The sequence below is a fragment of the Zootoca vivipara genome, chromosome 2 (assembly GCF_965207765.1).
Source record: "Zootoca vivipara chromosome 2, rZooViv2.hap1.1, whole genome shotgun sequence".
Taxonomy (NCBI): Eukaryota; Metazoa; Chordata; class Lepidosauria; order Squamata; family Lacertidae; genus Zootoca; species Zootoca vivipara.
Window position 1 is genome coordinate 98,478,044 of NC_142584.1, and position 21,326 is coordinate 98,499,369.

At 39.1% G+C, this 21,326-nt stretch overlaps 1 protein-coding gene across 5 annotated transcripts in view; it reads right to left on the reverse strand.

Annotated features, from left to right (window-relative positions):
• ATXN7 (ataxin 7) overlaps positions 1–21,326 on the reverse strand; it is a 90,381-nt gene that overhangs the window by 20,691 nt on the left and 48,364 nt on the right. The gene's annotated exons all lie outside the window — the stretch shown is intronic.

Here is a 21,326-nt window from a genome sequence, read left to right on the forward strand (position 1 = left end):
GGCTTATGGATCTATGCCCCCCCCCCCGAGGTCTCATAAGGAATCAGAAGAAAAACAGTGGTATCAGGAAAACTCTGGAATAGTTCTGCATAAACCTCACTGACTCTTCATACGAAGTAAGAAAAGGCCTGAAATAGCCCCTTCAGATTAACCTTACTGTAGATTTTTTTTCAACCAAAAATTTGCATAGCTATTTTTATACCACACATAAATGAAGACTCTGCAATTGGTAGCCCTATCAGTATGTCTCCTCTGTGAGGTTCTCAAGATTTACTGATAGTTTATAAACACCTGCTTTCTTTTCTTAAATTAAAGTCTACAGCCTTGCATGAGGTCACAGGTCATCTAATTTTGGTCAGCTTTCACACCTCAGGGATAGGAATGAAAACCAGACATCTAAATGTGTACTTTCATTTTTATAAATAATAAAGGAATACCCCATGTTTGTACCATCAAGACATTAAATAATACTTGGGGAGGAGGTCATTACCTATCTCAATATAGATAAATCACTTCCTGAAAAGGCAGCGCTGCATAGAGAACAGACGGGGGAAACCGCAAAGCCAGTATTAAGGATCTACTCATCTGGAATTTCAGCAGCCTTTTTGTGTGCATGTGTAAATTTAATAATTCATGTTCATCTGTGTACACATTTGTGGCCAAACCATAAATTATCTCAAAGCATGATTGCTATTTCAGGGTCTGTGGTAGTAATTGCACAAATAGCAACAAAAAGAACTACAATCGGAATATGTTCATATACAAGTTTGATGTTCTTGCTTGATTTATGACCAAATTTCACTGTGGTAGTCAGTGGTGCACTAAATGCGAACTCTAAATCCTAGGATTGCCACTCCACCCCAAGAACAACATAATCCCTGGATAATTTGATCGATCACATGATCAATCATGGATGGGGTGAAAACACCAACACCAGTTAGTCAGAGGCACAAAGAATCCTAATTCAAGTTTATTCCTAATTGTTAGGATTAGCATTCAAGCTAATTCATCCCTTTCTCTAACACCTCTAAATCAACCAGACCCTCCCAGCCAATCATCAAAATAAGGTAGGGCTCTCCGAGGTGTCAAAACTACACATTTAAACTTAAAAATGAGCCATGTGCTTCTGTTGTAATTCTGAGTTCTAAATAAAAAGTGAGGGGATCCCAGACGTCTGGGAGCAAATAAATCTCTGCATTGATTCACTTCTAGTTTTCCTCTTAGTAATCTTCCCCCATATCCCAAAACAGGCCATTTAGTCTATTTACAAAACTACGTGCTGTGCAAGTATATTTGCATTTTATAGCCTAGTAAATTGTGTGCTTCTAAATAGGACAAAGTACTAAGTGCCAAGTGTCTTTTTATAACAATGGCGAGATTCCCAGAGTGGATTTGCTAACTTACTATTTGGAGGCCTTAAAAGTTCAGCAGTGTAGGATTTTGCTAGAGCCAATATTAGTGATACTGAACCCGTACAAGCAAAAAGAAAAAAAGAAAAGGCTGGATATTTCTACCTTCTTAGCTACTGTACACTTAGCAAATCTTAAATCCCAATACAAGTCAATGTTAAAAATAGTATCTGATCCATATATTGGCAAGTTACCAGTACTGTATCTTCTATTTTACATCATTTTAAAATGACAGGGGAGTTACATTGTAACACACACATATATAAACTCATTAATTTGCAATGTATAGTTTTGATTGACAGAAATATCATTAACTGCATTTTTCGCTAGGCTACTTAGGCAGTGTTTGTTAATTGTGCATGCACACGAAAGCTCATACCAAAATAAAAACTTAGTTAGTCTTTAAGGTGCTACTGAAGGATTTTTTTTATTTTGTTAATTGTTTTGACAGTGAAGTCTTCAATGGTGATATAAATTTCAACATTAGACTAGGACGGCAAAGGTAGAAAAATGGCATATCTAGACAAAATTACAAATCCAACATTTCTTGTACCAAAATATTTTTAAGGAGCTGAGCAACAGATGTAGATTTTGGATATCCAACATCAAATGAGACCCTCATGTGAAGGGGCTTTTGTGATGAAGTGTGCATGCACACGAAAGCTCATACCAAAATTAAAACTTAGTTGGTCTTTAAGGTGCTACTGAAGGAATTTTCTTATCTGGTGGTAATTAAAGAGGAGATCTGAAAGACAGAATCTGCTGCTTATCCAGTATTAAGCTGATACTTTGCAGGAGAATTACTCTTACATTTCACTGGCAGTGCCCCCACTCCCCAGCCTTAAGAACCCACATGAGATCAACTATCCCTTCTCAGGACATAAAATCATGGCATTACACCTCAAACCCCATACAATTGTACATTAAAGCATGATGTATGTGACAAGAACAGCTCATATCGCACGTCCCATCTCTTTGAACCCTACACATCTGCTCCACTATCACGGATGAACTCTGAACAGGAATCATCTTCAGCAGTTCCTGTAGTAGATGGAGCAGATAAATTTTATTGATCCCTTTCTGGGACAATGCAACAGCCAAGAACTTCCTTTAGTTTTGTTGTTCTACCGCTAGTACAAAACACAACAGCTGAAATAATCTGTATGATAAATCAGACACTAGATAGAAACATTAAGTCCAATGGCTATGGAAAGCGCAACAGTAGTTCAAAAACAGAAGACTGAGTGGCAGGCAGTAGTCTTAAGTGGAAGCTGTCAGCAGCAGCTACCAGAAGAACAGGAAGCCAAGGAACGTTGTAAATACGTCACAAAACCTTTTCACTGTTCTGCATCAGTTTAACAAATACGCCATGTGGCTTTCTAACATGTTGTGGAAATTTTCTGTCATCATAATACAGGCAGCATAATATTTAATATATGAATTAATGAACTATTTACACTTTGTACGTAGTTTCCCAACAAATTTTTATCCCAGCTTTTGTAATTCAATAAAAACAGATCCCACTGTTCTTCTTTAAAACAAATATATTTAACATCTGTCAATGCCTTGACAAACATTAAGATCTGAAAAGGTTTCTAGACAGTTATTGAAAACAGATGGATAAAAAATAAAAGATCTCAATTTGACCTTGGTTACTGCTTATCTTTTGTCTTGAGCAAGACCTGGCTTTGGACATTATACAGTACTACACTAATCCATGGTTTTGTCCTGTATAGTACAGCAGTAACAAGAACTGAGGAGAAGCACTGTGGCTGCAACCTTTGGTACAGAATCCCACATGGGGGTTTTTCTCTTTCTTTTGCGCAAAACCATGGTGTGGCTTACTGTTACATGTGAACCAGAACTATGGCAAAGAAGGCACATTTTCTGAATGAACAACCTACTGAAACCCTACAGTGTTTCCTATATTCAAAGACCAGAGGTGGATTTAGCTCAATGGGATGCTATTTTGCTGGTGTGTGTGTGTGTGTGTTGTGTGGTGTGTGTGTGTGTGTGTGTGTATGTGTGTGTGTATGTACGTATGTATGGGAGAAGGACACAGTTGTGTTATCTTTACTTATTTTCCCTGTCTTACAGGTTTTTTGAATTCCCAAATTTATATTCTGATAACTTTAGGGTCAATTGAAATTATAAAATATGCCAAGAAACAGAATGTTGCAGAGTACCTTTTTGTGGCACCAAAGGGGTTGAAGCAGGTGTAACAGGCTATTAGACAAAACATAACTGGGTAGAAACAAACTGCTTTGTTGATGTGAGGATTTTTTTAATAAAAAAAACCTCTTTGCAATAGCAGCAGCACATTTGATTAAGAATAAGAGACACTTGGTCATTCAATTAACTTTAATGTAGTTATGTTGGCAAAATATTCTAGACTCTTGCAGTATAATTACTATGTGCTGCGTAGAAGGATTACAACAGAAATTCTAGCATACAAGCAGCTTCATGCTTTGTCACTGATAAAATTGAGTGATTATTCAGAGTAAACAATAAGGGCAAACCACATTATGTTTGCACGGTAAGATGGTCACCAATTTCTTTTCACATTTCAGCTTCAAGAAATTTACAATGACAAAACTATTACCATCTTCTGTTGTAAACATAAGTTTTGTGTTTATAGCACTCTGACATGTAAATTTACGTTGCTCAATTGGGCTATGAAGGGGAGTTAAATATGCTTTTCCGGTGATTAGCTTCTAAAATTAGCTTATTAAGCTAGTTCTTATTAATAAATCAAACAAAACAAACGCAGCACTTACATCCAGAAGGCTGAAATTACCAGATACAACTTTCTTTGTATCTTTTGTTGTTGCTAACCCTTGTCAAATGTTTTTTCTTTTACAAAAATGTGCATTTTAAACTTCTGCAGAGAAGCCGCTTTAACACAGATCACATTCTGTTCAGGGAACTTATTTTGATCACAGAAGCACTTTAATCATAAATATGATTAACAAAATAACAGTTTAAGCGTTTTAAGCACGCAGAAATGTTAATCTTAGACATCAGTCAGCTTTGTAAACAATTACACGTCTTTGCGATACAGTTTAAAAAGAGCTACTATGTTCCAAAATACTGTGATAGCTCCATGCAAACATCAGCATTTTGTCTGAGTTAATAGCAAACTCAACTCCCATCTGCGTTTGAACTTTGGCCAAATCACATTTCAGAATGGCTTATGTGGGCCGCTTGCAGCAGTTAATCCCTCATTTTGAGATTATCCACTTTGATCAACTAACTCTGCAAAGGCCATCTACGGGACTTCAACACTATTCAGCTCCACCTCTGGCAGAGCAAGAGCGAGCGAGCGAGCGAGAGAAAACAAACTTACAAAAATGCACACAAGTGTAAGTCTCTCCGTTTCATGTCGTGTTAGTACAGAACTATACCAACCTTCTGCAAACTCCATTCAGATCTGGGATCCCTGCCAACTCCTGCCTCTGAAAACTGCACCAGAAAGTTACCCAGAGCTTTCAAGCCCTGTCTAAAGGAAACAGGCTGTTCTGGAAAGCCTTCTTGTTTCACTCCCCCCATTCACATAATTTGACCGTGCTTCACTGCACACTTGCCACTGAAGCTTGCATCATAATTTGGGTCTGCCCACAAACTCCAGATAGGCTCCATGTTTGGGTTTATGTAACAGTTTGCTGTTACAGTGAAGTGCGCTTGAGTCACAAAGGTCCTGGCAGATAACTAGTGAAAACAGGGAGGAGGAGTCTAATTTTATCTACGGTAACATGGTCACACCAGGAATCCTTGCTGATGTAAATTAATCCCTCTGTTTTCAGACAACCTGGCAGAGTTTGAGAGGCCCATACTTAAAACAATCTACCATATAATGTGCTAATCAGCTACTGCCCCAGTTCCCTTTACAACAGCTATCATTCAACATGCAATAACAAATCCTGGTACAATATGAACTGCATGATGGACACTCATGCAACACTACAGCTTTCCAAAAGGAGTATTTAATAGAACTTTGCAGAGCTAGCGTGCTTCAGAACTATTCTATAAAATTACTTAATATTCTGAATACTAAATTCTAACCCCCGCAGCCACTTAATACAGTATATACTTTATCAGAGCTTTGCTGTGTACATGAATGAATGCATGTTCCTTTCCTGCATACGTAACTCTGAGCTGCAAAAATAATCTAGACAACCAGTTGTTAACACAGAATTAGTTCATAAATAATTATCCACACTTGGATTTTACCTGAAAAAAATTCTCCCTCACTTTGGAATTAAGCTCTTTTGCTGTATGGTGTTTTATATTTGCTAAATAAGATCCAAATTTATTTCAGGCATTTTCCAAAAAAACCTTATAGTTTCAAGTTTGCTTTAGAAAAGAAACTTCAATAGGATTTAACTACCAGTGTGCAGCTCACGATTTGTAATGGGGCTGTGCGCTGAACAATGACCTCAACCATTTGAGGCATCATAGCCAAGATGCATCTTAAGAAAGATGATAGGCTGAAAAAACAAGTAGGTGCAAATGTCACAACCTAGCTAGCAAAAAATGAACAACAGCTATTCCTTATTCACCACAGTTGCAAGGGAGGGCTTGATATTGGTTATCAGCAATGGTATCAAATAAATTTAAAAACTTATAAAAAGGGTGGCATCTAACTTTTCTTGGTGCTAAATCCGGACAAAGCCATGGAAACATTTTAATTCCAGAATCATGATTTAGCACCTAATCACATTGACAAAGGAAATTTTTTCTAAGCCGTCATTTTTCCACAGAAGTGTTTCCGTTTCATAAGAACATTAGTGGGTGCCATTTGCAAATACAATATCAGGCAAGTTTGGCAGTGTCAAAGTTTATAGCATTGTTTACTAAATACAAGTAAAACAAACATGATAAATAAGTTACAGGTAGGTAGCCATGTTGGTCTGAGTCGAAGCAAAATATAAGATCACTCTAGAGCATCAGAGAATTCTCCTATGGAAACTAAAAGAATTATGATAAAAATTACCCTAATTTGCAATGATTTTTTTTTTTTTAAAAAAATCCTAATTCAATTTGTTTGTTTGTTTTTGAAAGCCAACATCAGTGGTAACACGGCATTTCATATAAACACATCCCAAATTTATCTCTCCCAAAGTACCACAGAACAGAAAGCCCCAAGAGTGCTTGCTAGGAACTTCAGATACAGTGCGTTTGTAACACTAGTACCAGGCAAAACACAAAGTCCTTCCATAACCTCAGACCAATTAGGATGACTCTAATTCCTACAGCTAACTGACAGGCTAGCTGAGTCAATAGATTGTGAAATTGAAGTTCAGGTTGCACAGCTGCTTGACAATCTCACATCTGCTGGGGGCTAAAGTCAGCTCTGCAGAAGTTAATCACTTGTCCAGAAACAATGACATTAGGAAACCTAATTACTAAACATCTTCGAGGTGAAGCCTCTTTTATCCACAACCTCGATAGAAATTTAACAGGCAATGCATGTTGGCTAGGAAGTATAGCATGGAGGAAGCACAGTCCAAGGGAAGGAACAGAAGACCAAGTCTTGGGGGGGGGGGGGGAGAGTCCAGATGAAATGAATAGAGGCCTTCATAAACATAAAAGTATTGTTGTAGGATTGTTCCCAGAGATTGGTTTGATTATTAGGAGCACTCTATATGAATAGGTGAATTCAGGCGTAGAGGCAACTTTCCATTTAACAAAATAAAGTGGTAAGCACACAAAAAAAGACCAGCAACTAGAGCTATAAATGATGGGTAGCCATTTTCCCTTCTTCAACTATAATGGCCTAATTGATTTTAAAGTTTGAAATTTTTAAAAAGCAAAAATTTTACATTTGAGAATGACAATAGCAGTTGGAAAACACCTGCTATATTGATTAGTGTTATTGTGAAACAATTTCAGCTGCCCACGAACAGAGATATTGCTGGGATAGAATAACAAAAATTAGATAATGTAAGTGTTAGCTTTGGGGGCATGCACACCATGCTGCCCCTTGCCACCCAGCTTGCCTCTTCAGTTCTGCCAAGTTATATACTGAGATGACAAAAATTCTGCTCTTGTGCATCAGTCCTCTGACAAGCAAGCAGCTACTCTCTGTGGGTTCCTCCCCCCCCCCAGTGCAAATGCCCCCTTTCTTCTCTGGGCAGCCGTAACTATGCTTTAGAGTTACATCTGAGCCAAGGTAGCAGCAGTGAACAAAAGGTAGGTCTCAACCGAAAAATTGAAAACAGATCCAACTCCAGTTTCAATGACTAGTCTGCAAGGTAAATCACAGTTACCAATAACCAGGGAAGTGAGAAGGAAAGAGTGCACAAATTCAAGGGGGAAGAAAGGAAGAGGGTGGAGGAAGGCTTATGCAAGCTAATGGGAGATGCTTCCGGTCAAACCACCATGATTTGGAAGCTGACCTAGCTAGCACAATGTCTGATCTCAGCCAGTACTGTACATTTTTAGTTCTACATAGCTGCAAGACACTAGACTCTGAAGTCATGACATTTTCATGTCCAACCTTCCCCTCCAAACCTTTCACTATCATAGAATTGACAGTTTCCCCTCAAAGACCTTACCATGTTGCTAAAATAAAGTATGAGGAACCCTCTATACATTCAGGAAGTTTATATACGTGACACGCTATATGAATGTTATTATTTATATAGCAAGGATTCCTCCCCGCTTCCAACAATGGAAATATATTGGAAAGAAGAGCATAAGGCAACATTAAGAAGCTTACTAGTCCAGTAACCTGTTTCCTATATTGGCCAACCAGATGCCTCTATGAAGCCCCCAACCAAGGCATGAAGTTAATAACCGGCTCCCACAGTTTCCCCTAGAAACTGGTATTCAATAGCATAGCCCTGAGCATGGAGACTCCATATAGTCAGCATGATTAGTAGCCAGTGGTAGAGTTATGTTAGTGGCCACCTGCACAACATTTGGAATAGCTTTACAATTAAGTACATTCGCAAAGCTCACATTCATGGAAGCGTATTATTACAATACATAAAAAAGCAGGAACCTACACATTACACACACACACACACACACACACACACACACACACACACACACACATTCATACATGCATGTGCATAGGCCTTTTATAAGCTTACAAAACTCCATGCGTTAGATGAAGATTTGCACACATCCACTGCGGGAAGTGGCACTGCAGGCTGCAGGGGGAAAGGGGAAAAATCGCCACCCTGTCATCTTCCTCTAGTACTAGAAGAATTTTAGAGAGCAAGTCTGGATTCAACCTCTTTTTAGTATATTTTAAATTGTGGAAATCAATATATATTAGAGTATGCAAATACATTAATTTCAATAGGTTAGTGCCATAAAATAATATTCATGTTCTTTCTTTAGGCATAAGGTTATTGTATCTTTACTTTTGTTGGCTCTGGTATGGTTGCAAAAGGTATTTATTTCAAAGTTTAATACCTGGCTGTTGTCAGACACTATCATTAGCTTGATCATAAATGAGTAGATAAAAGAGTTAATCAACATTCCTAGCATGCTTTAAAGTGGAACCGAACTGTCACTGCCTTGGATGTAAGCTTACATTTTAGCAGCGAGAAAGGAGTATTTGTTATTAAGAATGGAAAAATGTGATGCAGAAATTTCAGGCACTATAGATGACATAACAAACAGCAGACACCCTGAATAGCTGAGAATACTTTTTGACACCAATATAGAAATGGAATGTTCTGTGGCCCAGATCCTCAGTCATGACTCATGAGTTCACAAGGCCCCTAAGGATACCTTATCACCTTCTAACTAAGATTTCAGATCCAGCAAATATTACCCAGAGCCCAGTTCTAAAGAGACTGTGTTTACTGGGAATTGCATAACAGGACGAGGGGCTCACCGACATGTCATCTATCTTACTCAGAAATATGACACTTTCTTTTTAAGTACAGACACAAACACACGTGAATGAAGGGCAACTGAAAGTGAATACATTTCCACAGCATTTTCCTCCTCACCAAACCAAACTCTCATTAAACGTTTTAAAGGGGAACTGCTCAACTGACTAGTGTACTGGGAAGGATAGACAGAAGGGGGTGGGAAGAAGCATGCACAGAGGCACCCCCCAGGAACTTTTTGGATTAGTTGAGTTATTATGATATAATAAGATTTAGTAAAGTGTTGTCATTATATAAGTATTAAGATAATTAATGAAAAGATAAAGATTAGAATTAAGACATAGAAAGTACTAAGGATGTAATATAATGAAACACAGTTAGAAGGGATTGGAGGAAGTCAACAATGTTAGAAATTATGAATGTTTTGTTATATTTTCTTTATTATTTGTTGTGTTTGTAATTTGTATTGTTGTTTCTGTTTTTTGTGTTTTCTTTGTATGTTGTATAAAATCAATAAATATTTTTTTTTAAAAAAAGAACTTTTTGAAATTAGGCATGAAAAAAGCCTTCTTATGGCTCCAACAGAATGCTCCTTTTAAACCTAATGAGAACAGAAAGGATGTGATTTTGTGGTGCTGTTGCATTTGAGCTCTAGCATAACGTAGGAGTCTAAACTGAACTAATTCAGATATTAATGGATGCAAATTATTTTTCTACCTTTTACTGTCATCGTAGGTCAAAGAATGTGCAGCAGCAGGAACTTTTAACATCATTCTGCTGTTTGCTGCCCTGGGCTCCACTGGAAGGAAGGGCAGGATGCAAAAATAAATAAATAAATAAGGAAGGAAGGTATGGCCCTTTTCTCCTCTTTTCAGTTTTCAACAGTTGCAGTAACAGCCATTGTGAGGGGTAACTATGGTCAGCTGGCAACCTGACATTAGCAGAAGGAGCACTAAATGGCAGTTTTCAGCTGCCATCTGCAGCATTAGCAAAGAAGAGAGAAGAGGCACTCTCTAGGACCCAGAAGCACAGTGCAGAGCCACAGTGGACAGGCTCTGGCTGCATGCAGCAGCTAATAAACTAAATAAGTCATCCTTGCATCACAGCTCCTTGTCCCTTCCAGTACTTGCCCTAAACAAAGTTTATCTCTTATGAAGCCAAGTGCAATCAGGGCATGTAGGAAATAGAGGAAGACGGTGTCCAGCAGCTGCTGATTGAACTTCGAGAAGTACTTCCAGTTCTTCAGAGCTGACAATTTTATTTTTTTGCAAATATGTTCCTATTATATTAATGAATGGTGTATTTTTCAGTAATTCAGTTGGAAACTTCTGAATTTACAGCTTGCTCTAATCCTTTGAGATATATCTATTTTTTAAAAAAATATATTTTTTATTAATTTTCCAATTAAAACCAATTATATCACATTCATTATTTCAAATTATACACATATATATCAATCAAACCGAATGTTATGCCAAATCATCTAAAAAATTTTTTTGGGTTCCCATGCTTCAAGAAATTGGGGATTCCTCGCAACCGTCCACTGCCGTCTTTTTTCTAAAGTTCAAATCGTCTCTCCGAGTTCATAATAATCCAGATCTTTCCCTTACAGTCACATAGATGTTTTCCTCTTTCAACCGATTATTTCCCAGCTGCTGAGATAAATGTCAAACAAAGTTTCACAAATGTTCTTTCTCCTGTGTGAGTTAATCAGTCGAGCCTCCCCATAAATCTTCTTGGTCTGGAGCGTCCCTATTGCGTCGACTCTCAACACGAAGCAGCGCCATCTTAAAAAAACTCAAATCACTTTCGTTTTCTCTCATAGATTAACGATCTTTATAAAATTTACAGCTTTTCCAGGCAGAAGAACCAGACCTCACACCATGCATAGACTCTTGGTAAATTAATGGATCTCCTTGCCCTATAGCTGAACTTAGCTTCAGGTCGCTGCTCCAATTCAAAGTGCGTCACAACTCATAAATCCTCCGAACGCGTCCAGGCACTCCTCCCATCCAACTAGAGGGGGGCTTTTCTCGTCAGCAACTCCTCATCTTCAAAAAATATACTCAATAACAACAGTTTATAAAGTTCAACTCACACAGTCTTTTGCTTCTCTTTCACTCCAAACAAGCCAGGACATCACGTCTGGGAAGGTACGAAGTAACTCATATGAAAAAAAATAAAAAAGAAAGACTCGCTTCCCTTATCGCTCCGTCCCCATCAATCCTTCTTCCAGATGAAATACAGCCTTTAACTCCTCACCCTCAGCAGCATAGATTTCTCGGCAGTAAACAGCGCTTCTGCCCCTCCTTCTGAAGTATGTCCATAGATTTAAGCCTAATTATCTTCTTTAATCATGGAAATCCCCGCCATGCAGATTAGCGTCCGGGAGTCCTGGCCCTCGTAAGTGCTTCAGCCCAAGCTCCCCCCACTCCATAAACAGTCGGAGTGGGTCTGGGGGCATCGCGGGCCAGCGGCCCCTCTCCGTAACCCCCGGAGAGGGTAGGGGGTTGCCATTTACTCCCCTAGCAACCGCCAAATTCCTTACGAAGGTCAGAGGGATGGAAAACAGGTCCGCCATTCCTGCAGGCGGAAACCGGAACCTCCTTTGAGATATATCTAACTGCTCAGTTCTATGCCAAAGATAATTCCAGTATAGTCTGGCGCATAATTAGGAATAAAACAAATTCCTGGACTCAGAATCCTGTAAATAGCAGAACTGAACTGAGTTCACAGTTCTTCCAAACAAAAAATAATTCATGGCTACTCAAACCTTTCTTCATTTGTGGAGTATAATTTAGGACAGGGCGGTGGCAGAGTCATTTTGTTGCTGCCATGATTAAACAGTTGGGAGTCAGGAATGCTTGCCATTTACACTCAGATCTACAAGTAGATTCTGATGGGTCCTCTGCCCAGTCTTGCTACATTATTAGATATGGAAATAAATACACAACAACTGGAAATATATCAGACACCAGAGCACAACAAATGCTCACATACGAAAGCCCACATGTTTTGGTTGCAACTTGGAACCAGCGCATCGTGGGCAAAAAGCCAGTGCCATTCCTTGATGCCTGTCTGTGAGAGAATGGGATTGGGTGCGATGACACTGCATAGGTACAATTTCACCTTGGGTCGCTTGATTTCTCGCTCCTCTGCACAGTATCTACCTTTGTTTGGAGCTGTAGTCTGGATTAGGTTTGAGTTTTTTCTATGCACTCTGCTGCCTGACTCACTGGGCTTCAATCCCAGCTGGGCTGATATCATAATATTGCCTGGATCTCTATGAACCCACCTGTCTGCCCTTAGCTGCTGCCTAGCACAAACTGCTCACACTTGAGAGATTAAAACTCAAGGCATGTAAGTCTCATTTCTGAGGCAAAAATCAAAGGAAACAGTTTAACCACTAATGCAGAAATCCAATTGATATTATGAGCTTTATTTTGCAATTCTTATTCAAAGATGAAGACTTTAACCTTTGGTTTTCATGCCATTGCCAACATTAGGAATGCAGCTCTGTTGAAAGGCAGCCAGATGAAACAAGTTTATTTAAAAACTCAAGGATTTGGGTTTAGTGCAAACAAAATGAGTAATTTTGTTGAAACTGAAATGGATTCCTTGCTCCTCTCCCTTATAACAACACAGTATCAGATGCTTAAAAAGCACATCAGAATGTAAATATGTATATTGCATATTTTAAGTATTCTTCCTTCCCCTAAGAATAGGACTTCTAAGATACATACAATCAATTTATGTAAATCAAGGCAGATTGCGAAATAACAGTAGTATGTTTTTGCGCCTCTTAGCTTTGGCAGCTAGAAATCAAGCAAACCATAAACTGTAAGGAGTGCCAGAAACGTAACACCCTAATGACGCCTTCTCATAGTTCCATAGGTGCATGCCTATATATTATGCTGCCAGCAATACAGCATATGATGCAATCAAATTGTGTGTGTGGTGGGGGAGAAGCAAATAAAACATTATAATCATATAATGATTATATGATGATCTCTAATTCTTTACAGTTGACAGGACTATTGCAGTGCCAAAACCTAACATGGCTAATAAAGGTGGATAGCCTGAGTCTCAAAACAGGAGAATGAAAAGCAGCAGCCAGGTAGGATCTAGGGGAATAGAACAACAACATGCACAGATGCGAAACATCACAGAACTCCATCAGAAGATGGTTAGCTACTGAAAGAAGGATCTGGGAGACAAAGGGCAAGAAGGGTTCAGAAGAAAGGGGGATGCTGGATCCATGAGTTTCAGGAGCTGGTAAGAAGGTTCTATATATGGTCTTCAGAGGATATATAGGTAAAGGCAAAGTGACCCCTGACCATTAGGTCCAGTCGTGACTGACTCTGGGGTTGCGGCGCTCATCTCGCTTTATTGGCCGCGTACAGCTTCCAGGTCATGTGGCCAGCATGACAAAGCCGCTTCTTGGAGCGGTACCTATTTATCTACTTGCACTTTGACGTGCTTTCGAACTGCTAGGTTGGCAGGAGCTGGGACTGAGCAACAGGAGTTCACCCCGTCGCAGGGATTCGAACCGCCGACCTTCTGATCAGCAAGCCCTAGGCTCTGTGGTTTAACCCACAGAGTCACCTGCGTCCTTCAGAGGATATATACTTAGTTAGCAAAAATGTCTTTGGTGTTCCTTCCAGGATTTCCCTACCCCAAAATGAACAAGAAATGGCCCTTGTTGCAATACAATACTTTTAAAAAAATTGGAGGCCGCTTTTAATACATTAAGTTGCTTTTATAGAAAAGGACTAATAAAGACATTGAACAAAAAAGCCTTTACTAGCAGGAACCAGTAGGCAAACACCTGGGATGGAAAAAGGTTTTGCATCCAATAAGCCAGTTGTCTAGATCAGTGTTTCCCAACCTTGGGTCTTCAACTATTTTTGGACTACAACTCCCATCATCCCTAGTTAGCAAGACCAGTGGTCAGGGATGATGGGAATTGTAGTCCGAAAACAGCTGGAGACCCAAGGTTGGGAAACACTGGTCTAGATCATACTATCAAGTGAGGTTAACGCTTAAATTTTACCACACATCCGATATAGCTGTGTGGCCAAATGGCCATCTGTTTCCTCTATCTCATCGTCAGCTCCACATCTGATAACAGGAAGTTTCATGACAAGCATGTAGGGCCGCTGTCAAGATAAAGGAAATAAATACAGCAAGCACATGCATGTTGGAAAAACACTGAAGGGATTCTAAACCAAGAAATATCTATCTGACAAATACTGACAATGGATGCAGGACTAGGCTAGAAGTTCTCTCTTCTAGGATGAGATTCCTAAAACTGTCTTACTTCAGGCAAACATTAGCTTGAAAGTAAATCTTTAGAATCTCGCTGCTCTGTTCAGCTCATTTATTTATTGTTTCTTAATGTCTGAAATTATAATTTCACCATACTATGCATACAAAAACTCTGGGCTTGAAGCCAGTTTTTATGCCAACTGTCTTCTCACGGGCCACCTCTGCAAGCTGGTTTGCATGGATAGCAAACTTTGCAGAAATAACAAAAACTTCTGAAAAGCAGGACTTACAAAGTGACTGTCTTCTGCAGCCAGGCTCAAATACACCTAACAGTGATGTGGGCGGTTCAGTGCATTTTAGTCATGTTAAATATGAAACCTACATTATATGCCTGATGAATAAAGCATGATTGTGCAGCTAAAAAGTTTATCTCGTGCATCCAAACAGTTCTATTCTTAAAAGGTAAAGGTAAAGGGACCCCTGACCATTAGGTCCAGTCGTGACCGACTCTGGGGTTGCGGCGCTCATCTCGCATTATTGGCCGAGGGAGCCGGCGTATACCTTCCAGGTCATGTGGCCAGCATGACAAAGCCGCTTCTGGCGAACCAGAGCAGCACATGGAAACGCCGTTTACCTTCCCGCTGTAGCGGTTCCTATTTATCTACTTGCATTTTGACGTGCTTTCGAACTGCTAGGTTGGCAGGAGCTGGGACCAAGCAACGGGAGCTCACCCCGTCACAGGGATTTGAACCGCCGACCTTCTGATCAGCAAGCCCTAGGCTCAGTGGTTTAACCACAGCGCCACCTGGGTCTATTCTTACCCAATCCTTTAAACTGTTAACCGGCCCTCCCTTGGAAGCAAGCATATTTATAAATGCAAGAATGTGCAAAAATTAGTATAACAATTTTCAGTGCCTTACTTTTTTTTATTAAAGAAACTTAAACCAGGTAAGGAATGTGTGTTATTGAGTTTCACATCTCAAAATATTTACTGATACTCCAATAAATTCAAGTACAGCTTTTAATTTGCATATAGAACACTAAACATCAGCAAAAGATTCTGGTCAATCCCTCTCTCCCAGCTCCTTGCTCAGAAAAGCATGGGAAATAGCCTCACTTTTGTGGAGCACTTTGAAAGTGAGAAAGTATCATTCCCCCTCCTGTGGGAGTGCAGACACACCAATTTCTGCAGTTTATGTACTCGCTTTAGCATATTAAAGAGAAACACAATTTATACTAATAAATGTTAAGTCAAGAAGAGAACAGTGTGTACCGAACCTATTTTATGTTTGGTGTTTTGGCACATACAGTACTTCTTTGCAGATTATGCAACTTAAAAATATCGTTTTATTTCATGCAAATAGCAAGTAGAAAGTTCTCTCCAGAGTCATCAGTACCTTAAAAGAAAATTTTATGCTTATGACAACTCAACAGCATATAAACTACTGTATATGTAATATAGGGCATCATATTAGAATTCAAGTATGTATTGCCGCTTTTTATTGAATAACGTGGTAGCATTTGTGACTGTAGCCAACCTTGTTGCTTAGACTTGTTAAGAGTGTTTCTAGCTTCAGGTTAATAAGTGCCAAGTGTATACTTTCAAGCCTCCCCTCACATCCCTTGTTTGTTTATTTTATTGGAATGGCTATCTAAGTGGAGATACTTTATTAAATGATACGCTGTTTTAAAATAAGCAAGTAATTGGTTGAAGTGTCTTTACTGAGACAAATCCAATGCTAAACTTGAAGTGCAAAATGCTTCTGGGGACATGCCAGAGTGTTCCTTGTACGAGCTATAGCATTTCATACAGCCTTGCCAAGAAGAAATTAAATCAGCCATTACTAGAACTGAAGATTAATATCCAGCTGCTGGTATTCAGAGTTAGTGAACTACTGTTTGAGGAATGGAGAAGTATTTATATGCAACCGACCGAAGCTTCTAATGGTAATTTCCTAACTGTATAATTATCTCAGGCCTTTTGGTAGTCAGCCACTACATGTGCCTTTCTGGCACTAGCTTGATAGGCTGAGGGTCCTTTTTGTGAAGAAACAGAGGCAGTACAGATTTTATTTTGGCAATTGGATGACAACAGATGGAGGACTTAGAGTTCTGGGTGCCACATAAAGCCCAACAAGCTTTTGAGAAGGTGGTTTTGTTTTGCTTTTTAACCATAACTGCAATATGAGGTATAAGAAGCAGGTAAAAGTGACTCTATGCAGCTCCACTTGCTGTTAAGGAGCATAGTAGTGTAATAGGATCACAGTGAAATGTCCTTACAATGCAGTGCCATGCAAAGGACACAGTAGGTGCACTTGCACTTCTGCAAAGTCGTGCACAGCTTGCAAGTACAAAAACTACATCACTGGAGGTATGGAAGAATGACTTTGCCGGTCAGTGTCCCGTTCCCAATATCAAGATCACCTCCCTCCAAAACTATATGCTACAGACCTGAGTTTTAAGTCAAACTATGTGCCCCTGCCCTTCACCCATCCATGTACTGACCTCTGCCATCAAGACAGAAACACTTCTCTCCAACACTGCTCATCAGAGACAATTCGTCAATGTACAGCCCCAGCTTCCACAGGACAACATGTGGTACAGACTGATCACAGAGACAAACTGCAAAGCTCATCTAAGGGAGGAAATGTGCATTTTTCAAAGGTATTATGTATTATGTCTGCATAATAAGAAATGTTGGAAAACATCAATCTGCCACCTTGAGGGAAAAACCCCAAAAGCAGGGAGAAGCAAACATGATCACTTACCAACAGAACAACCCTCTCCTCCCACTCTCAAATCACACAAGCCTATGATTATGTGATTACCCAAACTATACCTAGCTATCCAAGCCTTCAAGGCGACAGACTGTGCTTCAGAAGAAGTAACAGAGTGCAGCTGACGTTCATAGGTCTATAGGTAGATAATGTATACTGCTGCAACATAATATTTAATTGCATCTGTCTGCAATACAGTACTGTCTTTAACTTCTCAGATTCCACTGCAACCTAGAATAAGGCTATCATATGTATTGACACACCCTAACAGCACCCTAGGGGTCACAAATGAATTGGCATGTTAAGTCAAGTTTAATCCTACTGAACTGTCCGTTCTTTGATACCAGTGGTTTGTGGACTAATCTGCTTGCTTTCAGTTAAGAATATAATATGCAATGAGTACTTCATCCTTCTGACAAACCAACATTGTAAAGCAAAACAGGTAACAGAGAAGATTAAAGGGATTATAGCACAATTGCATCAAGACCATACTGTGTCGAATACTAATTTAAAGCCAGAAAACTCTTATCAAAAATCTGACTTTGAAAAATACTCCCTTGCCTGATCACCTGTGCTTTGTTAAGAAATGTTTCTAGGTGACAAGGTAGGGAAGGTTTCAAGAAGTTGGTTGTTGTTTTTCCCTTTAGGCCATATATGACTAACAGGGACATTTAAGGCAGGTGATCTAATATAAATGTTTGTAAGCAAGTAAATTTGCTGGATCCTATGGTCAACAGAGTATTAATATTAGCAATAGGATTTCTTACCCGCCCTTCACCATAAGATTCCAGAGCGTGTTACACTATACAAACGCAAAATTAAAACCACTCTGAATAATTTAAAGCATGAAAACAGCTGTGTTTTTAACTCTAATAATGGCTCCAAAATTAGCTTCCAATAAACAGCAATTTTGCAATTTCCTCTTCAAGCCAGGTTTCAACATTTGTTCATCACTTTTTAGAACCAATATCAACAATACTCTTGAGAGTCCCATGGACTGCAAGAAGATCAAACCTATCCATTCTTAAGGAAATCAGCCCTGAGTGCTCCCTGGAAGGACAGATCGTGAAGCTGAGGCTCCAATACTTTGGCCACCTCATGAGAAGAGAAGAATCCTTGGAAAAGACCCTGATGTTGGGAAAGATTGAGGGCACTAGGAGAAGGGGACGACAGAGGACAAGATGGTTGGACAGTGTTCTCGAAGCTACGAACATGAGTTTGACCAAACTGCGGGAGGCAGTGCAAGACAGGAGTGCCTGGCGTGCTCTGGTCCATGGGGTCACGAAGAGTCGGACACGACTAAACGACTAAACAACAACAACAATCAACAATACTAGTTTCTGTAATCAGCTTCACTAATAAGCAGACAAAAATCATGATCATAAGACTTCAGTCTACTGTAACTAGAGTGAACACACAATAAACACTCAACATGGACTGTATGAAAACACAATATACTGCAAGGTAGCCTAGTGGAAAAAGATGGGGAGGAAACGATACATAGGTTTGACATCTGAAGAATAACATTCAGTTGGTATACAAAACATATCCTCAAAATATTTCTGTATATGTCACTCTTAACCCCATTCTACAGAAAGGAGGAAGAAGTCGAGGAATAGTGACTATAAAGCACATACCAAAAAAATTAACTATTCTTTTTATCAAGCCCCCCCCCTTTTTGGCTCAATTCAAGCATCTCACCATGCTAGAACATGGCTAAGGAAGCTTAACTGTAGTTTTCCATAATGTCGAAAGAACTATCTATAGTTACAAAATCCCACAAAACTATCATTTTAAATATTTGTAGGCATTCTAACATTTCCTCCCTCCCATGTCTCATAAAACTTGATTGTTTTTTATAACATTTTATAACACTTGACAGTTCCAAGAACTTTGCCATTTTCATTAATGGTTATAAACCTGCCTTGGTCTCTCATGGATATAAATTATATTTCATTAAAATTCTCTCTTTCAAAAATGTTGCACACATATTAAAATACACTTAAAAGCTTTCAAAACAATCAGTTAACTACCACCTCACTTCTTTCAAATAATACCAACAAAAGCTGACTCAATCCTCAGGTGGCACAATGGGTCAGTGAGTCTGGCTGTTAACCGGAAAGCTGGTGGTTTGAGGCTACCTAAGGATGGCCATTGACAGGAATTCTGCATTGTAGAGTTGGACTAGATGACTCTCGGAGTCCCTTCTACCTCTACAATTCTATGATTCCATTATTGTTTTGCAGGGCCTCCCTACTCATACTGGTAAAGGTAAAGGTAAAGGGACCCCTGACCATTAGGTCCAGTCGTGACCGACTCTGGGGTTGTGCGCTCATCTCGCATTATTGGCCGAGGGAGCCGGCGTATAGCTTCCAGGTCATGTGGTCAGCATGACAAAGCCGATTCTGGCAAACCAGAGCAGCACACGGAAACGCCGTTTACCTTCCCGCTGTAGCGGTTCCTATTTATCTACTTGCACTTTGACATGCTTTCGAACTGCTAGGTTGGCAGGAGCTGGGACCAAGCAACGGGAGCTCACCCCGTCACAGGGATTCGAACCGCCGACCTTCTGTTCAGCAAGCCCTAGGCTCAGTGGTTTAACCACAGCGCCACCTGGGTCCCTACTCATACTGGTACTTTATTTTAATTAGTGAATGTCTATTAAAAAATTGAAATGCCATTATACATTTACAGATGGCAATATTTCTGGATTGTATTTTTAAATACTTTACTGAAACCAGCCTTAAAGTAATACTAATTATATATTTACAATAAAAATAAAAAAATAAAAAATTGTCCAGTAGCACCTTATAGACCAACTAAGTTTGTTCTGGTATGAGCTTTCATGTGCATGCACACTTCTTCAGATATACTGAAACAGAAGTCTATTGAACTTCCTGTAAATTAGTTTGTCAACAAAGAGACAAAAGGAGTTGTCAAGGAGCCACTTGTGGAGGAAATTTTCACCACACTTTTAAAATGGGTTTCATGAGAGGCAATTAGGATCAGGGAAAGATTATCTTTGTACTACAGTATTTGTAGTACAACCCCACTTCCATAATATAATTCTGGTGCCACTCTCTTTACTTTATCTTCAACCCATTTGCTGGTAGTAGCATATGGCATCAAGCCTACAAAACCCACCTTTGCTGCGCTTTTTTTGATAGAGATTTTCATTAGTGGCTCCATGTGCTTTTGCTTGCCCCAATAAATTTCAATATTTTCTTTTTAAACATTATTTTAAATGTAAACAGTTGGCTTTGTTCTACTTCCAAAAGGTAACAACTCAATTAATTTCAGTGGGTCTACTCTGCATGGGACTTAAATTAGATGCAATCCTGAGTGTTTATCAGCCCTACGGACAACATTTTATTTCTTCACCATAAATAATATGTTAATACCAACACATCAAATCAGAACTCACGTAAGATTCACTACAACTATATCTAGTATCAAAACACTCTATACTGCAATATATATGAACTATCATGGGGAGCCACTCATCTAACAGGGTTGCCCCAGCCACTCTGGGTAGCTTCCAACAAATTAAAACATCCAAACACATATGCTCTGCTTCTAACATGTTCAAGTTTAGCATTTTCTGAATTGTTGCATCATTGTTGGAATTGTATAACTGGTTTCAAATGAAACAGCCTAGATTCTCCTTATTTTACAGCAGGAAAGAGGTCTTATATATGCTCACCTTTAAGGCCAATTCACATACCCCCAAAAGTAACTAATGTAAAGAAGAACATTTCTAGTCTTCACAAGTATGTGTAAAAGCTATATAAGAGTAAACTCTAGGTTCTGTATGCAAGATAGCATCAACTCAACTCTTTTTCTTCTGAATCTTTTTCTTCTGTTTTCCTTATTTATAATGCTGTTCAAATCTCTGAGTGTTTAAGAAACATTTGCAAACCTAATAAACAATATTTCAAAAAGTATAAAATAAAACATGGGCTATAAATTTTTTTGCTATGCCTTTTTTAAAAATTTAACATGAAAGTGCAATCATATGC